General features: G+C 39.5%; 2 long non-coding RNA genes across 3 annotated transcripts in view; both read right to left on the bottom strand.

Annotated features, from left to right (window-relative positions):
* The window catches only part of LOC148641750 (uncharacterized), an 81,084-nt gene that overhangs the window by 64,896 nt on the left and 740 nt on the right, over nt 1–15,448 (bottom strand). The window lies entirely within an intron of this gene.
* On the bottom strand, nt 9,123–15,129 carry LOC148641751 (uncharacterized). Of its 2 annotated transcripts, none has more exons than XR_015929706.1 (2): nt 14,048–15,129; nt 9,123–10,587 (listed from the first exon to the last, which is right to left on the bottom strand). It is a non-coding gene; the product is annotated as an uncharacterized LOC148641751 (long non-coding RNA). The 2 variants fall into 2 exon arrangements; XR_015929707.1 differs by having other exon boundaries at nt 12,132–15,129.

The following is a 15,448-nucleotide window of genomic DNA, read 5'->3' on the forward strand; positions in this document are numbered from 1 at the left end:
CGATGCGCCATTGTACTACTCAACAAGGACATATATGGGGAGTTAAAAAGGAAAACCTAACTGGATAAACGCTCTACCCACGTAGGGGGCCAGACGGGGAAATAACTTTCAACTCATCGAACATGAAGCTTTCCCTCGCTTCTCTGGAATTAGACATTTGACTTAGTTTCGAACTTCCTCTCCTGGATTAGCATGTCTCCACCCCGGCACACTTTTGAATAAAATCACCTTCACTTTTATAACAAGTCGGAGAGAAGTGACAGACCATATAGAGCTGCAGTTTCTTTTGCAAAGCTCCGGTGTGATTTTTTTTGTTTTATTTTTTTCTCAGTAGGCGTATGGCATGCGTCATCGGCCATGGGCTCTCATCTATCAATATAGGTCTGTGTCACTATATTATGTTAGCCACTATGTAGGAGGCTATCAGATACTTACCATGCCATCACGGCAGGTTTGACTGAGAATCGACATTTTCAGGAGCAATAATTTGCCAGATTGTGTTGAGATCATCTCCCTACCACTGGCAGTTGCTAAACGCATAGAGCTGCGGAAAACAGTAAACCAAACGGTCAGAATGAACATTTTCTTAACTATTTTCACTGCTGTGTACGCTGCAACATCTCTGGGAGAACCGTATTTGTTTTCAAGCAGGACTGAGACCGATTAAAACCGATTCCTGAGCCCACTTGATTTTGCACAGTCTAAGTCAAGTAAAACCCCGACTGACAATACCATGTTGAAGCGTCATTATTTTAGTCACAAGACATTCTATCTGCTCAGAGAGCCTAGGGTGGACATCTCTTTTGTCTCGGGTGGTAAAAACCGTTTCATTTTATTTTCTCGTAGTTTACACAATCTGTGGAATCAAAAGTTTTTGTAATGCGCGTTAATAAACCTAAATCCCAGAGCCACATTACAAACTCGAGTGGCAGATTGCAGTTCGGTTTCTTTACTTTTCTTTACGGTTCGGTAACCTTTCTTTGCTTTTAACTTTTTCTTTGCCCACAGTTGCTTCGAGTCAGTCTGCGGTGGGTGGCTCCATACAGTTTCTTCCCAATCTTCATGTCTTTCATGTACAACTTCCCTAAAAAACAAACATTCCAGAAAGGTGACCGTGCCTTGTAAATCTGTGTACGCTCGTCAATTTGTGGCTGGAGGCTCCGGAGAATTGTGTGTGCCGTTGTTGATTAGCGATTGTTCCTGAAAGATGGCTACAGACATGAGATAATGAGGTCCTGTGATAACGCGGGTCTCCTTTAAGTTTTTCCCATGGACTGAAGCTGTCGCCAGTTCACAAAACGACACTGTAAATCGGCACCACGCTACTCACATCCAATTTGTGGTTCACAAAAGCTGATCTCCCCCAAATCCCCACTAACAAACCAGGGCTCGGAGACAAATCATATAATGTTCAGTTTTATTCATTTCTCGACTAATTAACTGGAATCCCACCTTCCTCTCTGTACAGTGCCCAATTAATTTGCAATGTATGTCAAAGGTCCTCAGGCCACAGCCGGCTGCCCTAAACCTTTGTAAAAGGTCCATGCCTGCTCTATAGGCTATTGATCTTATTAGGGCATTCCTGCATCCTTCATGTAGAAAATGGTCGTGGGCTTTTCACTGCTTTGGTCTGAAAACTAAGGATGTTTGCTTATAGGATTTTATTGGTGTGTGCGTGCTTACGCGCGGAAGGGGTCTGAAGGTTTAAATAGAAACTGGAGTCTCCTCTGAAAACCACAACCGAGGCGCTTCTCGATCCTCCAGCAAGCGGCCAAAATGCGAGCTGAAAGCCTTATAACGCTGGTGACACAGCCTGTATGCATCTTGGGTACATTCAGCAGAGACTTCACAAAAGAGTTAACCATAACAATCTCCGAAAATGTAAAGGACATTGTGCGTTTCTAAATGTACGAAATGTGCATATAATTAAATAATCGAAACCGAGTAAACAGACTTCGGTTTCGTTCCCCTTTTAGTTACTTCTGTTATGAATCTTCATTATTTTTCATGTCATTTTAACGCTTTCACTCGTGCGACTTTTTAGCAGACACAGTAATAGGCCCACAGTATGATTTGCATACAGACAGGCTGTTTTCGTCGGGTTCTGCTCACAACATGCATGAAGATTTGAGCTGTGGAGCGATCTTGGGTAAGATCCAGATATGAGAAGACTTTGGAAGAGCGAAAGTGTACTGTAGGAGTTATCTCGGTAACTCCTGCCGAGCAGCCAGCGGGTATACCAGCTCTATCTTTCACCGTTATTGGCACATATAGGTAAGAAGCTGGAAATAATGTGACGCAGGACAAGAAAAAAAAATCTTAGCACTGCAGCGGGAAGGCCTACAGACAGGCAAATAATAATCGATTGCTTTGGTCAGCGCTGACGTGAACCACACAGTAGCGAACCAGGCTGTAACGAGGAAGTGGGGAAAATCTGCAAAGAAATATCTAAAATAGAATTGATAGGCTGAAAAAAGACGGTAAATGAGAGGACCAGTTTTTTTTTTAAATTACAGAAAATCCTCAAATAAATAATCTCATTGCACACTTTACAAACTTGGGAAACTTTTAGTCAAAAAATAATGAAGCGAGGCAACAGAACCTGCCTTTACTGTTCATCGTTAATAATTAAAAGTTACGGTCCTGGTAACCATTTTACTGGTGAGGCGCGATTATTGTGAGTTTAATGTTTAAATTATATACAAATTATAAATTCTAAAATAATTTCATTTAAAGGCCTATCCTAAGATTTTTTACACGCCCAGTATTCCAAAATAACTGGCCAGTCCATACACATTCGAGTTCAGATGTTAAGATATGATCTAAAAGATTTTGTTCAATGAAATCTGGTTCACTTCCTGACCAAGGCCTAAAAGCAGCAGGGCTGATTCTATAGTTCCTGCGCTTGAAAGCGAACTGTTCGCGGTTCATTGCGATCTCTGTTTACAGAAAAAAAAAGAACAAGCTACAGAAGTACACATGCAAATTATTTTTTTGCAAACGTATGTCCGACATGTGAAATATTCTCCCTTTTCTCAAGCTTCCAGGCTTGATCTTGATCTTGCTGTCACGATAATCATTCATGTGTATGGTTAGGCGATAACTGTCTTATTAAATATCCCTATGTAATAATTATAATGGGAATATACAATAGGTCGTATTTTACGTATATTTGAATTACTGATTGAGCTGATGTATACCGTCTTCTTTAGAACAGGTCATGATCAATGTTGGATATCGTGTTGTAAAAAGCCTAGGGTGTTAATTTTCAAATTGCTACGACTTTCTAATGGGCGATGTGAAGTCGTTAGTATACGAAAGAACAGACCATACGTACCTTCAGAGAAACCCCGCTGTATTTTACTTTTCATAATGAAATCAGAGAGTAGCATTGCAAAAGATTGTGTGTGTGTGTGTGAGAGAGAGAGAGAAGGGAGAGATCAACCCCTTTTCTCAAAAACTGGGTTTGCGGTTTCAGATTTAATTTATTAGCTTTTTTTAATCACAGCAGGGAGCAACACAATATGGCTCGGAAAGGATGAGAAGTGCATGGCTGTTTCTGAAGTTTGCAGACTGTGGATGAACAGGCGGGTTTTTTTTTTGGGGGGGGGGGTGAAAGTTATTTTGGTATGAACTAGGCAAAGCAGGTTTTTAAAACTGTAAGACCCAAGCTAAAGTTACACGTACAACGTGTATAAAGGTGTACGCGGGCGCCCGTGTGGTTTTCTTGAGGGAGTTACAGGCTCAGAGCTACGCAAAAATGGAAGTCATAGTCGAGAGGCCGGAACACCCCCTCAGTCTTATTAGGATTTTCTCCCTCAGTCCAACCAGGTTCAACTAACGTTCAAACACTCCCCCTCATTAAAACCGAGCATGGCTTTATGCAAAACATCTGTAAAGGGAACCAGAATAAATGACAACACTTCTCCCCACAGCTTCCTACGTATTTTTCTTTCATGTGGCTTTCTTGTATTTTCCATGTCTTTGTAAAGTTTGGAGGCCTTGTTTATGTTTCAAATGTCATAGCGTTTTGACAATTTTAACTCTTAGCATATGTGATCAAAACATATATCGTAGTCCACATAGGAAACAACGCTTTCCTTCTGTGAAGTACACTTGCTCGTTCGTGAAAACTTTTTTCTGTCTTTTCCTTCAGGGTTTATTTTTATTCTTATTTAGGCAAGTTACCCGTTTCAGAAGTGCAATTTGCAATTGCAGGGCAGATCCAAGCAGGTAAACATCGCTTCCTCCATTTAACCTCGATGTGTGTAGCAGACGATTGAATCCTTATGGAAAATAAATGTGTTCTATAATTTACAGGAATAAATTATGGAATTCGAACCAGTATACATAACACATTTGCACTTACTGCTATAAACACTGTTACTAGTCCGTGTAGTTGCATGATTAATATACGAAAAACAGATCTGAAATCTATTTTTGTCCTAATCTACCGTGTCATGTCTTGTTTTTCAATAATAACAACGCAAAACAATGTCAATGAGGTACCCAGTGAACAACTTTAATCCTGACACATACATGTTACCGAAATTCATATCGAAACAGCCACCTCAAAGCTGAAACGTATTAACTTGTATCTAAAATATATAGCTTTGACTAATTGCAGGCTACCATTTTATCATTTTCACACACTAACTTTGCTTTAATCTACCCTAATCACGCGAAACAAATAACACGTCGGTACACCACAATATTCCGAGGGGATATTTATCTACTTTAAAAAAAACACTACTTTGCAGTCTTAAAACTACAATTTTAAACTAAACCAACAAAATAGCGCGGTAAATATTATCGAGCAGGTTTACTGACGAATCGGACAGCTGATTGTCACGGTCGTCACCTGCATATGAAAACTTCAATCTGAACAGCCGATCTGGAAAACAGTAGATGTGTTTCTATCGGATTGAAGACATCACTAATACCACTACCTTTACTGGTTCTACTGTTAATATTAATAATTCCCCCAGTATAGCACCGGTGGCCTGTTACTTTCACATACCTCGCGTCCTCCATGATCAAGTGCTATTTTATAGCAAACCGGAGAATGAAATCCTACCATAGTATTGAGACCAACACGACCGACAAAAGCGGGAATGAGTTTACTATATTTAAATATTTCAGAGGTATCTAGTCGCCCAGTGGACGTTTGTAAATTGCGATGACGGTGAATAGGCAACACATTTTTGAATGAATGAAAATAAGAAATAAAAATGTTCTGTAGACTTTGTTATGGAACTGTGGTTATCCTTCTCCGTTTAGTATGTATAATATTGTGCTTAAAGTAAATATTTTAAAAATCAAATGAAATCTTATATTCTTCACATATACACTTCCTTGCAACGTCTTAACACTTATTATTTAATAACGTGCTCAGTTGTTATGCTCTCAATTGTATATTCAGCATTCAAGTATAATATTATAAAGTTATATTTCTGGAACCGTCCAGCGAACAAGTTGCAAAGTTGTGAGGCAGTACAACCAAGAGTAACAACATTGACCGCACCATATTTAAACTTAATGGTATTCAAACTGTATGTAAAAGGAAAGGCGTGTTTGCAAATGAAGTAGCTGCTAAACGGAAATGATTCAATTACAATGTAACTCTTAAAACACACAATTTTTATTTCAAGGATGAAACGTCCATATTTTTTAAAAAACTGAAAAAAATAATCAAAGGAATATGTATTATTTTATTTATCTGTGCTTTCGTGTTTTAAGATGCTGAATTGCTAGATCACGGTATGTTTTGGTTAATGTATTAGCATTTTAATGGAACTGCTTATCAAGAATGATGAAAAATGTTGAACGGAGAAGAATGCAAGAATTCTCTCACTCTATATATAGAGACTATTTTTAATTAAAACGAGCTTAAATGTTATATGAGCCAACCATGACAGCAGTATTTTACAGTTTAATTTAGCCTATTGATTTAATCACGCACAAAGTTAGATCAAAGACAAGTTTTGTCTTCTGAGTGTCGGTAGAGTCACAATCAGGTCAAATAACTGCTGGTAACTATCCAGTCAAATCCAGATTTAATTAACGGGAAACGTCAAGTGAAACGTTAATAAAGCAATAATAACAACAACTATTATTATTATTATTATTATTATTATTATTATTGTTGTTGTTGTTGTTGTTGTTGTTGTTGTTGTTATAGCTTTACTTTGGTGTTTGTATGGCGTTTTCGGACTATTTCAACTTTAAAACATTTTTTTACTTTTACCTTATTGTTATTTACTGTCTTTGCTGGACTTGTATACAAAAAAGGCACACAAGCCACATGATTCGGATTGCTTTCGCTTTGCTGAACTTGACTGACACTAGTTATGCTATTTAGCATAAAACTACCCGAAAGTAAGTAGAACTCGTTAAAGAACAGTAAAATGGAACAAGCTTGTAAAGTGTGCTTGTAATTGTAGTATAGTGGCTTAAGTTATTTACGTATCTTCAAGAATTTCAAAGTACTGATATCCGAGCGAGATCAGGGTGTAATCGAGTGTAATAAGACCTCTCCGTTTTGAAAGAAGAATTTTTCGGATTCCTTACTTGCAATGGAAGTGTGGCCTCCACATCAAATTGCCATTTGAAGAACCCACCAACCTCCACTCATCCAGCTCAAATCGATTCTTAAAGAAAGATCTACCTAATGTCTGTATGATGTCGAACGGAATTGATTTTTTCTTCCTGAGATTTATTCCGTTTTCCTTCAGTAGCCAACTACTCAGCTACACATTGTATTGATCTTTATAAATCAGGGGCTGTGTGAAAAAGGAGTGCCTGTCCAGTTTAAATTATGGGTAGTCATAACATTGAACGTGCTATTTTTCAGCAAGTACTTGAATTAAATAAGTGCAGCTAAGGACTGATAAGCACAAATAATAAGATCTTCCATTTATTAGAAAGACCGTGCCTACACCTCACAGAGGAAGCACGCTCATTGGCTTTTTTTTAATAACAAACAGTTAATGACAGCTGTCTGAGATACCTGCGAGTAACGCTGACACATCCTTTCATACGATCTCAATATAATATTCTGTAGCTCCAATACCATCGTTATTTTAATTCTTGTGGGACACAGTTATTACCTTTTAGTTCTTTGATAATGATAATTAGCATCATTCTGATCAAACGATCAATCTGTAATATGTAAGGGAATAGTTTCAGATTATAGAACAAACTATTCCAACTTCCGTTTTTATCATCATCACTCTGCGCCAAGAAAAATTGATGCACCGATCGATACTTAAAGAGCTCTCGCATCTGTTAGGCATTTGCCTCCCAGGCAATAACTTATGTCAGCGAGAAAAGGATCCAATGCCACATTTCTCAGAGCCAGCACGATTGCTGAGAGATTAAACCCTACTGTTTGGAAATATTTCAAAGAGCGATTGCGTTTTGTCCCTTGACAGCGGATCGGAGCCGAAAAACTCGACCTTAAACGCGAGAACTTGCACCCATTTCCTCGGCTCACTTCTTTCGCACCCACGTTCACAATTAATCCCGTTCCGAATATTCGGTTGTTTTACGTTTAAGTGTTGGATTGATAGATAGTTCCACATTTTCAATAAAAAACGCAGTAGCCTAATAGATGATTGATAACTTAGAATGCTGCTTCATACACGCACACCGCCTCTTGAATTCATAGAATAAGAAACATGAGAACATTATTTACTTGGGTAAGACCCTTACAACCTATTTCCGGCGACTATGATTTGAGAAGTATCTTAATCATAGAAAACATCTTCAAGACGTAAAGACCTCAACTTCTTACTACTTAAAGTGCTCTCACCATTACTCTTTTCCAGGCAGGAGGCACAATAAGCGGTACTCAGGGAAGACACAGAACACTCATGTTAGTTAAAGAGTGAATTTAGACGTCGTCGTTTCGCGCAAATCCTCACAGTCTACGGGCGCCACGCAACACCACGAGTCTTTATCACAGAAAACTATTCGCACCGTCACTGAACACTGTCAGTCTTTAACTTTAAGGGAGGGAAAACAGGCTTTAGTTGATCTTCTCAGTTATTCACACCAACCTGTTAACCGATATCTAAAAGAAAGGCGGTATGACGTTCTGTATTTTATAATGTTGGAATCCGAAACAAAACACTGAAAAAGGATTTACGAGTGCAGCAAAAATAATCTGCAGTAACCTATATAATAAAAAGTGACAAGATGGGCCATTGATCCTACAGTAGGTAACAAGTCTGTTTTTCTACATTGTCAACATTCTTCGTCAATTCGAAAGTTTAAAACTATATCTAACAAATTGCAGTGGTTTTAGTCTTCAAAGCAAAAATATCCCATGCACTATTTCCAGAGTGTAAGCACCTTGCGAGTCTTCGAAAAGAAAAGAACTCGTTAACAAAATATTGCTAAAACGCATGCCCGTTTGACTAATTGGCATTTTTTAAAAAAAGTTACAGAGACGCAATGTCAAGGAAGGGCTAGCCTTTTACTTCGCTGTATCGAATTATGTGCTTTCCTCAAAATCGGATTGTAACAGCGTCTTCACCCAACAAAAACAGCAAAAAACAGTTTGCTGGTTTTCTTCCCAGCTGAACTCCGAGTCTCCAGTGCTAATTGATTACTTTAATTGATCCGATTCCGTGTTAAACGTCTTTCTGCACAGTCCCGACTATGAGAAAACACTCTGACTTTAAGGGTACCGTTTCCAACAAGCAGAAATATAAGCACATTCCCTCGGGTTGCTTGCCTTTATTGGCATCTATTCATCTCCAAACAGGTGATCAATTTATGATGATTAGACAGGTGGAAATGACACTGTATCAAATACTCCCACAATGAGATGAGCTTTGCTTTCTTCTGCAGAGATCCGTCTGGCGAAATTTCAGAAAACACACCTGACTGAGGGCAGTTCTGTAATGGTGAAATAGATGCAAGGTTGGTAACAGTTACAAATCCCATTTGACCTGTTAAGAGCTCAAAGCAAAATTACAAATTTGCTCCAGACAGAAAACTGAAGTCAATTAAACTGTGATTAGGAATAAAGCCCAAGTGAAAATAAACACAGTAGTCCCCCAGTACAACAGTTTGGAACCATTGGTTTTGATTATGCAGTTGAAGAAACAGTCATCTTCAACAATTAAGCAAATAAGTTTAATTGATTAGTCGATCCGTAACTAAATGCCTTTTGGGTTGTTCTAACCAACACATTTGCACTTATTTGCACCTCATTGATTTTTATAGCGCTAGAACACACTTATAATAAAACATCAACCCTACTTATAACATAGTCTTAAACTATGGAACCACAAGTAAAAAAATACTAGTAAAGATTTCATTTCACCACCTAGTGTTTCTCAGAAGCAAACACACATCCAAATTGTCCATTCCTGGCACATAAGAAGGGACTTCAGCTGGCTAGTTAAGGCAGATTGATTTTGAAGGGACTGGACAATCCACACATTCTCATGTTTTGACGGCCTGAACCAAATATGATTTTTATATATATAGAAAACAGGATCTGAACTCGGTGTCAATGAAAATCAAACACTTTAAGAGAGTTAGAGCCGTGCAATACCCCAGCTAGTCATGAGACATGTGACCAACGCCCACACAAGTGTCCCAATACACCCACCTCACAAGAATTCCGTAATACAAACTTTGTTTCAGAAACAGGGTGTGAACCAGGCTTTCTGATGCTTACCACTGAATGTGCTAGTGGGATAATCTTGCAGCCAGTCAACTTTAACTCAGACTTCCTCAGTGAGAAAGCTGATCAAATTTGGATCAATAAATACTTGAAGCAGTCAAACAGCTTAACATTCCAGGTTGTTAGATCAGTTACACAGCCACTGTGTAAGTGTGAAGGGGATTAGTACAGCCAAGAGTGACAATTAGACCACCTCCAGGTAAGCCTTGATTATGATCTCCATCATTAGAAAAAGCTCCCGAAGGCTATGGATCACACTTCATTTAATACCACATTCACCAGCCACAGGTGTCTAACAATGTTCAATCTTAACAAAGTGATACTATCTAAAGACTATGCATTAATTGTAAGAAGAGGATAGGCTACAACTGTACAATGAACTGGTAAGACCTCATTTAGTATACTATGTAGAATTTTAATCACGATGTTACAAAAAAAAACAATATGGCTGGAATCGGAAGAGCAACCAGATGCATAGGTGGTGATGTTCCAGTCATTTAAAGACTTAAAAAGACATTACAATTCAACTCCATTGACTTCTTCAGAATCAACAATGAAACATGAGCCAGAAGATACAGACTGAAGCTACAAGGAAGTACGCTGGAAACGCACAGGTGACAGATTTTTTTTGGGCACAGAGAGTGGTAGGACCCTGCTATGATGTCGAAGCCGATATCTTCCTATCCTGGTATCTTTCAAGAAAAGGCCGGGTGAGATCTCCAGATCCGTTAGCAAGCAGCAGCCACAGAAGCTGGATGGCCTGAATGGCTCTTGTCTGTAACATTCCATCTGTTCTTATGAGTATGGATTAGAGGCCAAGTGTCTCAAGCCAGTGAGATCATGAATTCCTGATGAAATCACTTCATACAGCAGATAAGGACTTCAGGCTTGAAAAAAACACACACAAATATTTCCTTTTTACATAGACGTCCATGCTTTGGTAAATATTTCCAGCTATATGTGACCTTATGCATGCAGTTTGATAAAACAGGCAGACAGGCTTTACAATCCACAGACCTGGGTGTGATCAAGAAATGTTGCCTAGAACTGTTGACGTAGTTTCTATTGCCATCTCTAAAATGCAAATGATTTATTACCAGGGGTGGCAGGTTCAACACCCATTTTATTATCCTAGATGGCATTTATCAGCAATTAGATGTCTATTTGTCATTAATTTACTTGCAGTTGCTATTTTCATCACATCAGAAATATAACTCTTAAATGCATTAATTAAAATTATCATCTGTTGGTGTAGAAGGAATATTTAACAGTTTTGCCAGATATAGTTAAATATAGGAACAAGTAAAGTTTATTCCATGTTGGAAAGAGAAGAAAGGAAACACAACGTTTCGGCTGTGGGGCCTTCTTTTGGTGTGAAATATAGTTAAATATATGCAATTTAGGATCATGATACCTCTTGTATTGGAATTTGACATTCCAACGTCAAATTCGCTTCTAGTGAAGAGTACCACTTCATTTCCTAGGTAAGGAACAATTTCATGATAGCTTTAATGTTTACAGTTACATAATTCATCATTTTAAAATAATCAATAAAAGGAATCTCTGGAAAAATTGTCCCAGACCATCTCTTTCCACTCAAGCACCACAACGTATTGATTTCATTTTGTTTCCTTAAAGGCAAAAACTTATTTTAAGTATAAAGGGACTAAAAGTAAAAGGCTGGTTGAGATAAATCGTGGATAAAATGAAATAGTTTAGCATTTTTTAATTCTTAGGTACATAATATCCGCCCTAGCTTCCGCCAGTACAACGAATTATAAAAATGATAACACACCGCATAAACTGCTTCGTTAAACAATGGCGTTTAACCCCCAGTGTTGCGGTTTTGAGGTTTAGATTATACTACTTGAAACTGATTGTGAAAAGTTACATTTCTAGCTGTCACGGTTAAAAAAAAAGGTTTGCTCACTGTTGTGCGGTATGTCAGTACTTCCCTTCCGAGTGAGATGATCACTATTGCAGTGAACACACCACGCAGGAGTCAAGTTTAGAATTTTCCAAAATATATGGCTCTTTGATGGCGATATTCGCCCTTGTTGTTAATATAAAACCGTTCCTATAGCAAACTAGCCATCAATCAGCAGTGTCAGGTCTGCATTTTACTGCCACCGCGAGTCCCTCAGAGCACTAACCCTGTAAAAGTTTATATAGTGTATTGACTATTCTCTGAGGGTAGCTTACTTAATTAAGACCGGTGGCCTTTGAGAATGAAAGGGTACCGCTGTGTCAACAGTGCTTCCTATTTGGTGACACCTTCTGCTAAATTAAAATGTGCTGCAAACAGAGGTGAAAGTTTAAAGAAGAATGAGCGTGTAATCGGCCCACGCCAGACCTCACACGTGCAAAAGAGAATATTTACACCAAACTTGTCAAAGTAAACGAGCCCGCCCCCCTCCATACAGATGCTTACCAGTCGAACGGTGCCTCCTAAGAGGATTCAACGTCCTTCGGGCTCAAACGCAACACTGAGCGATCGTTATTCGCAGGGGAAAGTGTGTTTATCCACTATTCAAATTCTAAGATATAAAATAGGATAACAACAGCTACTACTACTCCAAATTTCATATCTTTCTGAGAAATAGTCGGTAACATCGGAGTAATATTATTAATAACCACCGTTGTTTAAGAACGCACGTTAGCCTCACTCATGTGTTAAAAAGAGTTGAAAGAGATGCGATCTTCCTATGATCTCCAAGCAAAACACCAATTCACCATATCCTACAAAACAACTTTGGGAACCGGACCAGTTCAGTAGGTTCCTGTCACAACAGCATACCAGATTGGGAGACTGAAAAAAAAAAGCCATTAGCCAAAGGCATGCCTTCAATCAGAACAGGCTCGGCTAATAAAAAATGTTAAAAATGAAAATACACACCATGAAGTCTTTTAACAAGATTATCCGCTCTAATCTTTAAGGTTAATGTGTATTTCTCCTCTAGGCGAAACTTTAACACATTAAAGGCGAACACTACCCCTCCCAAGCAACATGCATTGAAAGAGAAGCTGTGCGGCTTTTTAATAAGAAAGTTACTCTTCAGGGCTTGTTTCCTCAATTTGTTCGTCTCGCTTCACGTTTCTGGGTCAAACTGGAACAATATCAAGCCATCGGGCGCCTGGCTCGGTCTGAAACCATTGCACGGAGAGTCACCTTTAAAGAACACGGAAGGCCGAGATGAAAGATTGAGAGAGAAATCCAATTTAACGTCTCTGTCATGACTTTTTAGGACCGAACAAGCGTGAAAGACCAGGCAAATGCGTGTGACTGGAGAAATCGGGAAATTGAGCAAATGTAAACAAATCTGGGATTGCTACTGAAACGCAAAATTAAAAAAAAGGCCGGGTAAATATTAACATTAACCATTTCAGGTCTTGAACTTGATTTATGGACTTTGTTCAGATGTCGAACATTTCATAAGCATTTCTGTGGTTCGGAAAAAAGAAACCTCGTTCTCGCGCGAAGGCCCGGCGTGTCTGCAGGTTGCGGACAGGTTACGCGATGAACAGTTCGCAGTCAATGTTTAACCAAGATGGCTGACCACCATTCAGTCCCTGATGTTTACTTGCAAATTAATCATCCAGTGCGTAGTCGGCGCCAGTGTAGATTTATCACTCACATGAGGCGGCCGGGGAGAGACTAAAAGACTTCACACCTTACTGCGTTTGATCCTTAGATTAGCTCAGCCTCCCACATAACACGAGTCTCCAGGGGTTTTACTTAGGAGGTCACTTATAATCGGCGGAAGTTTGTACATCATTAACAGAACGTTAAATTAAAATAACTAATAAGCATTATTATTTTGCTGCAGATGCTGATTGGCGTTCTCGTAGTCCCCCCTACCACAGTTTTTCGGGACGAGAGAGCTTTCAAAAACGATGCGAGATTCTCGAGGCAGAAGATTGATTCCTTCAATGGCTTAACAAATCAACAAGTCCTAGCTAACACAGGAGACGTTTTAGAAGGAAAAATCAAATTTGTACAACAGAAGAGGGTAAGCGGGGCGTATTGTACTTTAGTAATATATACCGATTTACATGTCCCGCTCTTCAAAATATAATGTGAGACCTTAAGACACCTGAAAACGCCAAGCATAGTATTTGCAAATTCTTAAAGATCGGAGATTAGTATTTGACAGTAAATCAAAAACTATGAAATATTTTACTTTCCACCGCTAGTGATCTATTATTACGAGTGTGGCTGTTATGGCTTGTGATTAATAATAAATCTTTGCATTACTCTTTTTTTTCCACCAGTGCTACGAATCCTTGTTGATTAAAATGTATTACCAATACAGGTTATATTATAACCGGCATTATCTGAATACGAACCTCTCTCTCTCGCTGCAGGGATCGGAGGTGGCGATTTCTGGTGAATGGAAAGTGATATAGATGTTAGTTACGAAATGGACGTCACCGGGCCGGCGCCAAGCTCTCTTAAAAATGTGCGTCGAAAAATGCAACGCTAGAAGAGCTAATCACTTTAAATGTTCCGCTCCTATCTTCAGCCATTTAGATCCGGCTTTTTTTTTCCAGCACTATCTCGCGTAAATACACACAAGCACAGCCTACAAGCCCCACTCTCGCCGTCTCTTTCGCTCTCATCGTTTTAAGCTGCTTTAGGCTTAGCGTAGAAAAAGTGCTTTCCCTCAGAAGCGCCGAGGACACCGCGTCCATCAGGCGCCACTGCCAGATAATTAAATCACCTCGTTAAATTCATTTCTCTCCGGCTCCCACCCTATTGAAGAGGGGCACGGGGAATGATATAGACTTAGACAGCAATCTCTGAACGCTTCACGGTTTGCTTGATACGTTAAACCCCGACGTTCTGTACGACAGGACTCTCTGGGTGACGAAAGGGTGAATACTGGCACAAAACAACGCGCTCCTAAGATTAGATATATTCCATATGGAAATGTGACCGGTATCTCAAACACGGACAAGCCGAGCGAAGGAGACAGGGCTGTCCTGCAGACTGGGTGTAGCTAGAAGACTTGGGCACGGCCAGCGTTAAAGCTTTAATATGCAAGCTGTATGATCGTTAAATTTTCAAAAGCAAACAATGCGATACATATATGATGTTAGCCATGAATACATTATTATGCCCGTTTTTAATAATGACTTGAACTGCAATTGGTCTTCCACTGATTTATAAGAACCTGCGTGTCTGCCTCTACTCTTTTTAAACGACTGAAACGACTTTGTAGCAAGTGTTAGAAGCTACTGCACATGTATCCATCTTTCTTGGACACAGTCCGGTCCCTACCTTCAACACTATGCAATTTAAAGCCATCGGCAAACGTGTGATTGGAACTGCACTAGTCGCGTTGAAGGCGAGCTTCCCAGCTATGCGCACAGATAGTGATTTCCTATGAACAAAGCCACCTAGAGGAGGCTCGAGCTAGTTTTCCTCGCTGGGTCCGACGAGAACGACCCTCCCCAGCCTAATGATGTTGACATATTCACACTGCATGGAGTGGAGTAGTGATGCTTCGCTGTAGCGTTACAGCTTCCGACACCTTCTTTTTATAACTCAAGTCTGTCCCCTCCACCCGACCTGTCAAAACCACGCCTACGAAGCCACACAATTGGTCCAAAAGCGTCAAGTAGCCAATCAACAGGGATCAGCTCCTTGCAACACACAACACATCCATACAATCTGGAACCTACAGAGCACAGAAGCGCAGGGTATTTCTTGGTGCTGAGATCTCGCCTTCTCTCTGCCTTCAACGG

The sequence above is a fragment of the Lepisosteus platostomus genome, chromosome 24 (assembly GCF_059453375.1).
Source record: "Lepisosteus platostomus isolate fLepPlt1 chromosome 24, fLepPlt1.hap1, whole genome shotgun sequence".
NCBI classification, from domain to species: Eukaryota; Metazoa; Chordata; class Actinopteri; order Semionotiformes; family Lepisosteidae; genus Lepisosteus; species Lepisosteus platostomus.